A 14,077-nucleotide genomic window follows, 5' to 3' on the forward strand; every position below is an offset into this window, starting at 1 on the left:
AAAACCAGTTTCTCCTCCCTTGGTTTTCACACCTCAACTGCTAGAACAGGGCCTCATCCTCCCTGATTGAACTACCTCATTATCTCTAGCTTGCCTGCATACATATACCTGCCCCTGGAAATTTCCACCACATGCATCTGACGAAGTGGGTATTCACCCATGAAAGCTCATGCTCCAAAACGTCTGTTAGTCTATAAGGTGCCACAAGATTCTTTGCTGCTTTTACTTGTCTCTGCTGCTTCTTTTTATATGGTCCTCCTGACCCCTTATTCACCACTCCAGCAGCCTCTCTGATTGGCTGCTTCCCCTACAGCCACTCCAGGCTGCCTGGAGGACTTCTCCTGTACTCTTTTCTGGAGCGGAGTCAGGCAGGGCCAGCAGGGAGCCTCCGGGCACTGTCCTCCCTGTCACAATCACACATCAAAGTATGCAAAAGCCTGGCCTGGAGTGTCAGCTGCTGGATCTGGAGCCCAAACTGCACTTTGTTCAGCATTACAAACATTTCAGAGTTACAGACAACCTCCATTCCAGAGATATCCATAACTCTGAGGTTCTACTGTATGTGTACTTTGAGTTGGCAAGTGAACTTAGAAATGAACAAAAGAGCTTCAGGAGAAGATCTGAGATGAATGGAGAGAACACTGCTGGATAAATGGAGAGTTCTACTTCATAACACCACCTATCTTCTCTATATACTGCATGCTAAAAGGTAGCAACACAGCTAATTGGAGTGTGGCTGGAAATGTGAAGGTAAAGGCAGATAATAGCTAGATCCATGGATGGTAAGGAGGGGAATAGATAAAGTTTGTAGTAACACCACAGGCACGCTGCTAAATCGATAGAGGTTGCCACAGAGGTCACTATGGGAGAGAAACCACATTGTGGAGGGTTGTGTGGGGGGAGAAGTAGCAAAATAATTCATCATAACATAAATTATGTAGAAATTAAAATATGTGGGATAATGTTAACCATTTATATACATCTGTGACTAAAATGCATAAAAGTGGCAAATATGTAGTGTATGATAATCGTATGTACTTCTTGATTTATCAAAGTGTCTTTATAAAGTGGCAATTCCTTATTCCTAAATATTTGGTTTTATGGTGCTGATTATGCATTAATTCCTCATCTCTGATCAGATATAGACTGCTAGCAAAAATACCCTGAGGCTTGATAGACACTATTTCATATCTCAAGCAATATCACACCATTTTCCAAGTTAGGTCAACAGTGAAACAGCCAAGGGATTGACTTCACCGTCCATCTTCCTCTCAAAGCAGAGCATCAGTTTTGTTAAAGAATGCTAATATACTTATCATTAGCTCGGTTCTGCAGGATGCTGAGCATAGAATGCCATTTGCTTCTATTGACAACTTTCTAGGAAGCACTCAGTACCTTTGCAGTGCTGAATCCTCCATTTACAGCTCAATAAATTCTTAATCAGACACTTTGGAAGTCAATGAGAGTTTTGTCATTTGTTTCAACAAGTGCAGGATCAGACCTTAATAACACACGCAAAAGAGAAGGACTTAAGCTGGGGCATTGTTTTTCTACCTTGCTGAACCTCTTTCTCTAACTATGTGCTTCTGTATTTGTCCAAGGATACCCTCTGCCTCAGAATTCCCATTATTTTTAACAGGTTACCAGGATGTTCTTATACATTCATATGAGATATAAATGCTCTTTTAGTTTCTCTTTCTCTAACTAAGTCCCTCCTTAACATTCCCTATTTGGGAGAATGAGGAGCTGTTCATAGGTGATTAAGTTTACTTCTTTGCTCTATGAGTATACTGTGCTAGAATACAGAGTAGCACCTTCATAACCAGATTTTGTAAAATCCTCCTTATTACAGTCAGTATAAGAATGCTCTTTACAACCCTTATATCTAAAGTTCCAAAGTAATAGTATTAAAATGTCAGCACATTGACACTAATCTGTGTATTAACATGGTACCTTGCTCTTGCCAGTTATATAATAAGACTATAACTCACATTTCTTGGAATTTAGTTCTCATTTACACCCTCGCCGTGTTTTCCACAGAAAGTATTCTGCAGAAAGCATTATAGAGTGTGCAGTAACAGTAAATTATTCGTAAGATAGACACTGTTGGTGAATTACTTCTGATAACACTGGGTCAAAATAATTTGTTGAGCTGTTGTTCAATCTCATCTTTTTGTACTCGGCAAAAAAGAGAGGTTTAAAAAAGAACAGTTGCCCTACTTTTTGTTGATAGTGGCTGGCAGGATAGCTCATGGGATGTTGTGTGTGTGTCAAAGCTGCAGAATCAGATATCTGATACAAAATTTTGGTACTTGAAAATAACAAATGAAAAAGTTGTGGTGCAAAGAACATGCCGCAGATAATCATTTGCAACCTCCAAAGAGCTTGCAGGGATACCTGCTGCTGGCAGTCAGTCCAGATCCTCAGTTATGCTTATCAGAATTTATGGGGTAACAGCAGACAGCAGGCTAACCTGTTGGAAGCATTAGGTGTTCTTTATTATGCTGAAGTATGAACAAAGGGAGTTTTAATTTTTTTCCCCAATGACGATGCACTAAATTATGCTGCCTTAGGATGTGTAGGTTCAACTTATGTTCTTAACAATTGAAATTGATCAGTTCAGTTATAACATAATGGACAACCTCACTTGTCTTGCTGCAGCAGATTGCACTGGGGGGGTTCTCTCCTTCTTCCTGCTGGGAGGTGGGAGTGCCAACTGTTTCTCCCCTGCCCTCTTGAACTGCCTCAGAAGGGACAAGCCTGGCTGCTCATGGAGAGGGAGGAAGAGCTGCAGGGAGGCAGAGAGGGAGAACAGATGAGGAAGGTTGAAGTTAGAAATTTACTACTTCCCAGCTGGCTTGTCCTCAAATCAAAGGGCTGCAGCAGTGCTGCCAGAGTGTTATAGCAATGCTTTCATTTACACAGGGGAAGGAGGCCCAGAGGGCATCTGCTGACCTTTCTGCCCCTCATATCCTAAGCTAAATAAACCATGAGACTGAAAGCTGAGGGATGGTGTTACTTTACTGTAAACAGGAAGCATTGGAAGTGGTTGGTTTTATGGAGAAATATGTAGTGATTAAATGTCAGATAGGTTTCTCCTTTCAGCCAGATGAAATGAGAAACTGAGGTGGTCAGGTTTATTGTTGGGCTATATCTGAGTTCTGATGGCAGCAGCAGATGCGGGTGAACTCCAGTGCAGTTGGTGGGATCCTTTTCTGCCCTGCACAGGAAGAGAGGAGACTTGCTCTGTTATAGGCATGGGGAAAGTGAGGGGGTGCTCACATGCTTTCAGGGCCTTTCTCATCACATTTGTTTCCAGAAATATCCCCCCCCCCTCCAGGGTCCCTGTTGTGCTTTCCCCCATTGGTTTGGGGAAACCAAGTGGCTCCCCTCCCTACTTTCCCCTGTTCCATGAAGCAGGATCTCTGCAGAATCCAGGTAGAGAGGTTTCTGTAGAATGTAAAAGAGGAGAGGCAGACTCCCTACTGCTGTGGATGCTAATATGGAGGGTGACATAGTGTGCATCATTTTTATTATAAAATGTTCAATGTTTCACTTTATACCTAGGAGAGAGTTTGTTGATCTAAGATTCAGGTTTAGCAAACCTCACCTCGCTGGACCTACATGCTTACATCCCAGCTGAGTTGGTCTCCACCCTTCATCCTCCTCAGGCACTATGCCATTTATTCTAAGCCTTTCAGAGGATACATTAAAAACAAGCTTTTGAATGGACATTAAAGATTCCTTGGCATAGTTCATAAGGCTAGAGGTTTGGCCCATGTCCTTGACCAAAACTAACCTGTCTCTGTTCTCTACCCCCTATACTATGTCTGATTCAGAGCACGGTGAAATCAATAGAAAGATTCCCATTGAATTCAGTAGGATTTTGATTAGGCCCCTATTGTGCAAAGAACTGTGCACTAGCTAGATGCCCTCCCTGCACTCAGTATGAGTGTTCATTTTGGTGGCAAGTTATGCGTATACTCTAAAGCACAATTTCTTAGTGTTTTTAAAGCTCAATGACTCTACTGGGTTCCGTATAATGTGCAAAATATGCTAATTAAAGAACAAAAATCATCTACTACCTAGGAGACTTTAGAATATAACTAGATGAGTGGATACAAGATAATGAACAGATATACACTGGTTTTTGGATTAAGGCCAAATAATCTATAAATTATTACTACCCAGCAAACATATTTTAACAGGTTTTCTCCTTTATCTTCATCTTTTTACATGAACACTATTATACATAAAAAGATAGGGAACGTTTAAGATCCTTTAACCCATAACCTATCTCTTATGTCTTCCTTTGCTGTGCATTTGCTGGCATTTAAATAAAACAACCAAGGGAGTCTTAAATGCCATTATATGTACATTCATTCCAGTTATTTTTGGGATTGTATAGGTCAACCAGCCAAGAGGCTCAATCTTAGTGTTTTGGGATCAGTTACAGCTTCATTGGAGGGTTGAAATTCAATCTTAAATCACTGTTCTGAGACGAATTGGCACTTTGGGTTTTTATTATAATAGTTGGCTTGTTCCTTGTCCGGGCTACTCATGGACTGTAACTGCATTTTTATAGTGTCTATTTGGTACAGCTGTAGTAGTCAGGCTGTGGTATTATACTGGCACATGCAGTGTTCTAGGATGCAAGATTGTTTGATGCAGCTTTCATGTCATTGAGATCAAGGGGCATTAGGAAACAAATAGTAACAGATTCTCTCTTCTGCACTGCTTGGTGTGATTCTAAAATAATTTACTATCAACTTTCTGGGCCTGGTCCTGAAGTCCTGGCTGAATCAAAGTTCCCAGGGATTTCAGTGAGAGTTTTGCCTGAGCTAAGATTGAAAGATCAGGCCCAATATGTTGAATGTACAGAATTTTTTCTTTATAAAAGTCATCATTATAAGGCTGCACTGACATCACCAAGGTCCTGCAAACTTTTTGAAGTCAACGTAATTCGAGAAAATGTCATGTCTCTAAGAACAGCCTATAGAAAGATCAATATTTTAGAATATATAGCACTTTATTTTGTGTTTGCTTAATAGTATGTAAAGCAGTGCTATAAAAACAATGAGTATTTACCAAAATATAATGAAAAATATATATTAAGAATTAGGTTCCTTTCAGTCTCATATAATTATTCTTGCAAAGCCAAACTTTCAAAAGAGCTCAGTTCCTGTTTAGACAGCCCAGTAAGGCCAGATTGGCACCCAGAAGCTCCCATTGCTAAGCTCTTTTCAACATCTGGCTCCAACTGTGGGTGTTGAGGCCTTTGAAAATATGTCTCTTAAGGATTTGTCATTAATTTATATTTGCAGCGGGTTATGAATTAAGAGTGTTAACAGTACACAAAAGCATGAAATGACTAATCTCATAAGAGAAATGATTCACAAAGCATCCTGGTAGCCACAGAGAAAGAAAACGTAATGTTTTCTGCACTGCTATAATATATGCAGAAATAGCTCTCCTTTATAATATCTGTTTATTAAAAGAACCTGGGTAATACTATAAATAAATGCCTGGTTATATGTTGGCATGAACGTAATTTTCTCTAGACAGGCTTGATACAGTGTTGTGGGTTTTTTTAATAACTGAATATTTAAGCTCTCAGTGCATATTACTTTCTAGCTCCATACCTCTTTCTTGGGTTATTATGTTCTCAAATAATTGTTTCTATGAATAAAATAACCTGAATAACAAACATTGTTTGTGAGGTAATGATGAGATGCAGTATACTTATTTTCCAGGTCTTCCTAATGAGGTCCATATTTATTTCACTATAGGTACAATATTTGTGACATCTTTAGCATACATATAGTATATACTGTATGTCATAGTATAATTCCCAAATCTGAACCTTAGCGTCCAAAATATGGGTACTAGCATGAAGTTTCCTAAGCTTAATTACCAGCTTAGATCCTGTACTGCTGCCACCAATCAGGACTTAGAGTAGAGCGCCTGACAGACTCTGGTCTCCCCAAAACCTTCCCTGGGGGCCCCAAGACCCAAATTCCTTGAGTCTCACAACAAAGGGGAATGAACCATTTCCCTTCCCCCTCCTCCCCTCCAGGTGTTCCCCCCCGGCTCCTGGAGAAATATACAGATTCAAGCTCCGTGAATCTAAACAAAGGGATTCCCCCTTCTCCTTTCTTCCTCCCAGATCTTTCCTGCCCTGGGTACACTAGAAGATCACCGTGATTCAAACTTTTTGAATCACAACACAGGGAAATCAGATGGGTTCCCCCCCTCCTTTTCCTTCCCAGTTAAGTACAGACTCAATTTCCTTGAGCCTCAACAAGGGGAAAAATCAGACAGGTCTTAAAAGCAAAACTTTTAAATAAAAAGAAAGAAAAAAATAAAAGGTCCATCTCTGCAATTTAGATGGTAAAAAGTTACAGGATATTTCAGCTTATAGACAATAGAAAGAAAGCTTTCTCCAGCAGAAATACAATTTAGAATACTTTCACCCAAATACACAGTAAAACTCTACCAGCCAGATACACAGTTGCAAATACAGAAAAACAATTAAAAAGACTAAACTGTCTTTCTACTTTTGTACTTACAAAATTGGAACAGAAGATTAGAGAGCCTGTAGGTATGTGTGGTCACTCTCAGAGCCTAGAGAGAACAAAGCAAAAACCCAAAACCCACAAACAAAGGCTTCCCTCCACCTAGATTTGAAAGTATCTTGTTTCCTGATTGGTCCTCTGGTCAGGTGTTTGGGTCCCTGTTTGTTAACCCTTTACAGGTAAAAGAGACATTAACCCTTAACTATCTGTTTATGACACTGTAACATTATGGTTGTACCTACTTCCTTCAACAGTTATTTCAGAGAAGAGGTTGGAAGATGGACCATTGCCCAATTCCTGAGATTTCCCTTCAGAGAGCTTTGCTAGTTGAGCTATGAGCAAAAGGCATCACATTAAAATCACAGAATCTCTTTTAAAAAAACTAATACATTTATTATATTATATCTTCCTTTCTCTTTCACTGTTTCTGTGTTCTGGCCTCCACTAACCTTTGTCACTGCTCTTTGTACCAAGTTCTTTCAGCAAGAATGTCATGTATTTCTTTTGTATTATATGTTACCCACAGTCCCTTACACCCACTCAAGTGACGGCCAATTACCCATTTGACCGGCAGTGCAAATTCACTTTTGATATGATGCTACCAGTTTCCTTTTCTTTAACAATAACTTGTCTGAAGATGAGTGATTTTTCTGTTGTCCAGTGCAGCTGAGCTTACTGCAAACAATAGCGATTTGGTTAGAATCACATAATGGTCTCTGAATCTCAGTAACTTTCATGCCACATTATTTAATAATTTTGTTTAGTTATTATAAGGGACAGCCCTTTTCAAAATCACCCAGAAGCTGATACTTCACTTGGATAAGTTAGTTCAGCAGTCAGACCGTTCAACTAACACTGAATATCCTATTGGAGTTTCTCATACTTTGGATCCAAATGTTCTTTGGTCCATCTATACCTCACGTTGTCCCATATGCTGTGAGTCTCATCAAAGTCAAGCACACTAGTAATATTCTAAAGGTGAAGTAGGAGAATAGAATATGTACTCAAAACGTGTTTTGCACTTCCTTTGACGTTGCTCAGTCTCTGATTCAACTAATTTTTGTTGTATCTCTGGCTTTGATTGTTTGCGCTGCATCTTAAGGATTCTGAATTTTAAATATTGAATAGGCCGAACATTTTTTATTCTTTCCAGCAGCTTTAAACAATAAAAAAGTTGCTCTGGCACTGTGATCTAAACATTTAGCTTCACTAGTATACTAGCACAGAGTGGGGAGCAGCAGAACAAATGCTGTTGTGAATGCTCTGTGGTTCTGAGAGGCAAAAGGCTAACGTAGAAAGTAGATGGGATCTTCCATCAATGTCTGCAACCCAACAATCACAGAAAATGAATAACATGGAGTACATATCATACGTTTCCCCTTTGTTGATGGCCTTATTACCAGATTGGTCTGCCATGGTGGAACTCAGGTTTGAATTACAAGGGGGCCAGGTGAACTGCATAGGATTTTATTTTAGTTCTGATGGCTGCCGAATAGAGTACTGCCTAAAATCAAGATGAGCATGAATTTTGTAAGACTCCCATTTTCTAGTGAGCCATGTGTGATAACAAATTGTCAGCATCAGCCCTTGTGGAAGGATCTGGTAGTTCTTAAACGACACAGTAAATCTAGAGAGAGAAAGGGAAGCAGATTGTTTTGTTGTTGTGTCTAAAGAAACCTATTTTTTTACAACCACTGGCATTCAAGTACTACAATGAGTAGTGCCTTAGAAAAACCCATGTTACTAATAATTATTAATAATAATCATCCTCATCCAATACTGATTCTCATTCTCTCCATTCTATTGTTTTAGACAAGTTCCAGAATTGTAGCTGAAATTTAAACTCTCTGGCCTGTAGTTTCATGGGGGATGGCTGTTCATTTGTTTTTATTGTGTTTTCTTATTTTGTTTTGCTTTTGTTTAAGACTAGGGAACTATAAAACATATTTGAGAAAGGCCATAGATTTTGAATATTTTAGTAGAGTCTTACAACTATTTTTATTTTAAAAAAGCTTTTGATACCACATGTTGATGTAGTTGTAATTAATAGCTTTACTCTTTTTTGGTAGATTTTGAGTAGGGTGCATAGATTGCTGCTGAAAGCAAGTGTCCTAGAAATAAAATGTATATATTATTAAATATTATGCATTGTTTCTACATAAACAGCTAAGTGGTTTTGTAATTTCAAATACATAAAAGATAATACATTTCCAATATTATAAACCCAATAATGTACAATACATCAGGACCACAGATGTTTTTAAATAGTACCGTTTTATTTTGGTATTATGAAAGTAAACATTTGATTGTAAGGCTTTATGAAGCATCCTTCTTTAAATGCAAAATCTTTCAATTTGGCACTTTCCATTCTGAAGGGTATAGAACTTATAATAACTGGTCTCAAACTAGTGTGCCCTTTATAAAAAGGGTCTTCTCTTTATAATGTAAAATTGAGTGTTATCCCTGAGGTTGAAGACCGAAAAGGAAATTGAATTTTCACACTCATTTTGAAAAGTTGACTTCCTAAGTCTGCTGTGGTGGCTCATCACCCAGACAAGCTCTGATTTGTGCTTGGAAAGTTTAATAAGACTGAACAATTATTGGAGGACTGTTCTCTATGGGGGTTAGCTGTTTGTGCGTACGGTCAGGCATGTGGTCTGATTACTTTTTGTTCTCATGTAGCCTTCCTTACTGCTGTTTGACCCCTTATTTTGCATCATCATAAGCAAGATATGTGATACTGAAAATTCCTCCCCACTCACATTGCAAGTGAAGTAAGGTTTCTCTGAGGTGGTTCATCTCATCAAACCAAGCAAGACTCTAAATTAATATAAACCCAATCTCCTTCTGGTTTTCAACACAGAAAATTGAAAGGGTTTGGCAGAGGCCAGAGGAAAATGGCTGAGCACTATTGAGCAATATAATTGCCGCATAGATTTGCAGCCTATCAGTACCCTTTCAGTGCACTTTGTAGAAAGAAGGATACAGGAAAAGGTAAGACAGACTTAATGAAACATAAAAGAAAAAATCCAGTCAAAAATCGGACTCATTTTTATTAATAGATTTTGTATAATCCCACTATGGTGTCCTGCTGCTAGTCCCTCTGATATCTCCACTCACTGAAGTAGTGCCCTTTTCATCATAGGAGTGGACCTTCCATCCTTATAACTACTATAATGGAACATTAGTAACTAAAGAACACAAAGATTTGCATAGTCAGTCACAAACAGAGCAGGTGAGAAATGTAGTTTATCTTCTGCGAATTTTTGAAGAAAGTATTTTTTAAGCTTTCATGAACATTTTTCACTAACTTTTTTTTCTGGTTTTCATTGCCTGAGAACTGAAAAATTTTGGTTTTCAAAAACTGAACACCACAGAGTTTTTCTTTTTGATTGCCAAAACCTGAAAAAAAAAATCAGGGTTTTGTAATTTCAGATTTTTGATGAAAGCAGAATTTTTCTTGTGAAAATTTCTATTTTGCAAAAGGACATTTATCAGCAAAAATATTTTGGTGACTTGTCAACCAGCTTATAAGCATATGGCTCCAAATTCCTCCTTATAACTTTTCTTTACCTACCAGTCCTTACTATCTGGCATGGATTAGGTTGATGGTCACCTGTGACTACTGAAACTACTACTTATTCAAACCGACTTGTTCCTACTGTTACCATAGCCACGCACTTGCTTCCGCCGCATTTGTCTGCTTATTCACATGTGACTTATTATTTAAATTCAAGTTGTGAGCTTTCTGGAGCAGGGATTGTCTGGGTGAGTTGCTTGTATGGTGTAAAAAGGTGGGTGGTCTTAATCTCTGTTTGGGAATTACTTTAGGTGCGACTACAATAGAAATTATAATAGTAGCTGCTGTATCTTTTTTAGAGCATTTGGTGCATGTGAACTAGAAATGCTGTCCTTCTATTACCATTAGTGTTGTTATTGTTATTAGTTATTTGTTTTAGGTAATGCCCACAGTGTGCTATGAAGTTTCCAAATGCACAAAGAAGGTTTTATAACCTAGAAGAGGGTAGATTTTCGAAACAGCACAATAGTACTACCCATCCCTTTCCTCTCAAGACTTCTGTAGATCTTCACCAGTAATGCATTCTGTGGTTTTCAAGGATAGTAACAAATAATTTTATTAACAGGAGAAAACAGCCCAACAAATGATGGTCAGGTGAGCTGCTATGTTCAGGAATTCGGCCTTTACACTTCTATGGCTAATAGGAGACAACTAAGTGAGGAGAATAGATACAGAGTTTAAAGCAGATAGAACCAGGAGGCCCTCACACCCCACCAGCCAAGCAGAAGAGGGAGTTATGGGAGTCAGTTGCTCCCCACATACCAAGCTAAAGAGATGGGTGGGAGTTCTCCATCTGGCTTACTAGAGAAGGGAAAAGTTTTCAACTAGCAATAATCACACCTCAGATTAACTTCATTGGCTATGATACTGCCACTGCACATGCCCTCCCTGCTCCCTCTTACTACCAATCTATTGTGAGTGATAATTGTCACCTATACATATTGAGCCAGGTGCTCAGTGGATGTAAGTCCCATGTGGCTCTATTGACTTTAAAGGAGCACAACAATCACACCAGCTGAGGATCCAACCTTTAACTATTTAATTATTTTAGATGTAACATATTAACCAAGCTGTATATAGAGGCCAAGATCCACAAAGGTGCTTAGGTAACTAAGTCCACGTTCTGGGCATCATTGCAATCCACAGACCTCTGCTCAGTTGCTGCCTAACCTGTAGGAGCCTAAAGTTACTTAGCATCTAAATTTTCACTGAAAAAGTTTCCTAGACTTTTTCTGTCTATGAGCAAATGTACTGCTGCCTCACTCTAGGCATCTGGATGCCTGTCTCCTGCCTAACTCCCAATTCTTCCATGAACCAGGGAAAGATAGGGGGAGGAGCACCTATCTCATTCACAGGGCCCAAACCAGTAGGTGTGTTCAGAGAGGCTGCCTGCTGGTTCAGGTCCTATTCAAAATCTGGCCAGAGAAGGAGTGGTGGTGCCATCCGTCTTATAATGAATAGCCCAGGGGTTGGAGCACTCATGTAGGATGTAAGAGACCAGTTTTCAATTCCCCCTTCTGCTTCCTGGTGAGAGAGGATTTGAATAGGGACTCCTATACCTCTAAGAACCATGCTCTAACCAACGAGCTATGAAATGTTTTGATGTGGGGGATCCCTCAATCTCTAATAGGGTGACCAGACAGCAAATGTGAAAAATCGGGACAGGGGATGGGGGGTAATAGGAGGCTATATAAGACAAAGACCCAAAAATTGAGACTGTCCCTATAAAATCAGGACATCTGGTCACCCTATCCCTGGCTCAGAGGGAGAAAAATCTGAACAGGTATCTCCCACAGCTCTCAGGAGAGTGCTCTGACCACTGAGCTATGGGACAATCTGATGTGGGGGCTCCCTCATTCTTACCTGCAGAAGCTGTTTCACTTCAGATAAATAATGGAGAAATAATGACTCCATAGTCTGATTAGAAGACTCAGATTCCAATCACTCTGCTCCAATGACTAAGTATTCCTCCAAAGTGGAACAGTTTCAGTAAGAGACCAGATGTCCCCGATTTTATAGGAACAGTCTCAATTTTTGGGTCTTTTTCTTATAGAGCCTCCTACTATCCCCGACTCCCTGTCTGGTCACCCTAGCCAGAGAGGTGGGAGGGAATTGAGCCTGGGTGTCTCATATCCTGACTGAGTGGTCTGACTGGAGGGCTTAAAGTTAAAGTGGTCACCTCCTCTTCCAGCCATTTTGTGCAATGTGAGGCAGGCACCTAACTTTCTTGCAAGAAATGGCTTATGCACATAAGCTGCCTGACTCCAGGAGAAGAATTCCTGGTTGGGGATCTCTAGCAGAGATAGGGACCTCTCTGCAGCCTCCCGGACTTAAGTCTATCTCTATGGTCTTCCAGTGGCTAGTTTAGACGGTTCCCAAACTAGTGTGCTAACTTTGTGGATTGCATTCTTAAGCCCTGCTCTCTCCTCATTGATTGCATAGGGAACCTAGGCACCTAACTGTGGCATTATGGATTGCAGTATTAGTCCTGTGATTTTCTAGACACTTAAAAGTTAAGCTCAGTATGGCAGATCTAAGTTCCTATGTGAATTCAGGCCAGAAAGATGAGATCTTCTTAACAGGTACAACTGGCTGAGTTTTAAAGAAAATGGGCCAGATTCACTCTCTGCTAAACATGTTCCAAGCCTATAAATGAATATGGTCCATTGTGTGGAAAATAAAATGTTTTAACTAAATGATATACTCACATATGATACTGATTTAGTTGATATCCATAGGGCTGTACACCCTCCATCTACCTAAGTATCAATATTGTAAGTGAATATTTTGGTAAATTTTAGGGTATGTAACAAAATAAGTAAAATCAAGTGTAACAAACTCTGGCATGCATAGAAATTCTATTGTGGGATTTTGTTTAAATGCTCAAAAATGTTTTGCTACATCTGGAAAAATATTGAAACAGATTTAACCCTCAACAAGTGCATTGCCAGAAAAGCTGGTTTTAGTATCTTTACAGCAATTTTTGGATTATCAAGAGTGAGTGCCAGAGAGTCAAAATACTAACATTGCTGCAAAGGTGTTTAAAAACTGTATTTGCAAAGAGAGGTGGGGGGCGAGGTTCTAGTCCAGACTTTTTGCTAGCAATGATCATGGTTTTAAATTTATAGTAGCACCTGGATGGCCCAGTCTTGATATGGATGCCACTGGGTTCTACAAAAATATAGGGTGAAATTCTATACTCCTGTAAGAGACGTAGCACAGAACTTGCAGCCTGTGGATATGTCTACACTGCGGGATTATTCTGATTTTACATAAACTGGTTTTGTAAAACAGATTGTATAAAGTCAAGTGCATGTGACCAAACTAAGCACATTAATTCGGCGGTGTGCGTCCATGTGCCGAAGCTAGCGTCGATTTCCGGAGCATTGCACTGTGGGTGGCTATCCTGTAGCTATCCCATAGTTGCCGCAGTCTCCTCCACCCATTGGAATTCTGGGTTGAGATCCCAATGCAAGAACAGTGTCGTGGGTGATTCTGGGTAAATGTCGTCACTCAATCCTTCCTCCATGAAAGCAACAGCAGACAATCATTTCGTGCCCTTTTTCCCTGGATTGCCCTGGCAGATGCCATAGCATGGCAACCATGGAGCCAATTTTGCCTTGACACTGTCACCGTATGTGTACTGGATGCTGCTGACAGAGGTGGTACTGCAGTGCTACAGAGCAGCATTCATTTGCCTTTGCAAGGTAGCAGAGATGGTTACCATCCCTATTGCACTGTCTGCCATGCCATTGTAAATTGGCGATGAGATGACGGTTATCAGTCGTTCTGTACCATCTGCTGCTGTCATGGGTGCTCCTGGCTGGCCTCGCTGAGGTTGGCCGGGGGCGCAAAGACAAAAATGAGAATGACTCCGCGGGTCATTCTCTTCTTTATGTTTTTGTCTAAAAATAGAGTCAGT

At 39.9% G+C, this 14,077-nt stretch overlaps 1 protein-coding gene and 1 non-coding gene across 6 annotated transcripts in view; one reads left to right on the forward strand and one right to left on the reverse strand.

Annotated features, from left to right (window-relative positions):
- NKAIN3 (sodium/potassium transporting ATPase interacting 3) overlaps positions 1–14,077 on the forward strand; it is a 547,209-nt gene that overhangs the window by 231,357 nt on the left and 301,775 nt on the right. The gene's annotated exons all lie outside the window — the stretch shown is intronic.
- On the reverse strand, positions 10,902–11,040 carry LOC115647375. The gene has a single exon (XR_003999317.1). It is a non-coding gene; the product is annotated as a U4 spliceosomal RNA (small nuclear RNA).

This window comes from Gopherus evgoodei, chromosome 2, assembly GCF_007399415.2.
Source record: "Gopherus evgoodei ecotype Sinaloan lineage chromosome 2, rGopEvg1_v1.p, whole genome shotgun sequence".
Classification (NCBI taxonomy): domain Eukaryota; kingdom Metazoa; phylum Chordata; order Testudines; family Testudinidae; genus Gopherus; species Gopherus evgoodei.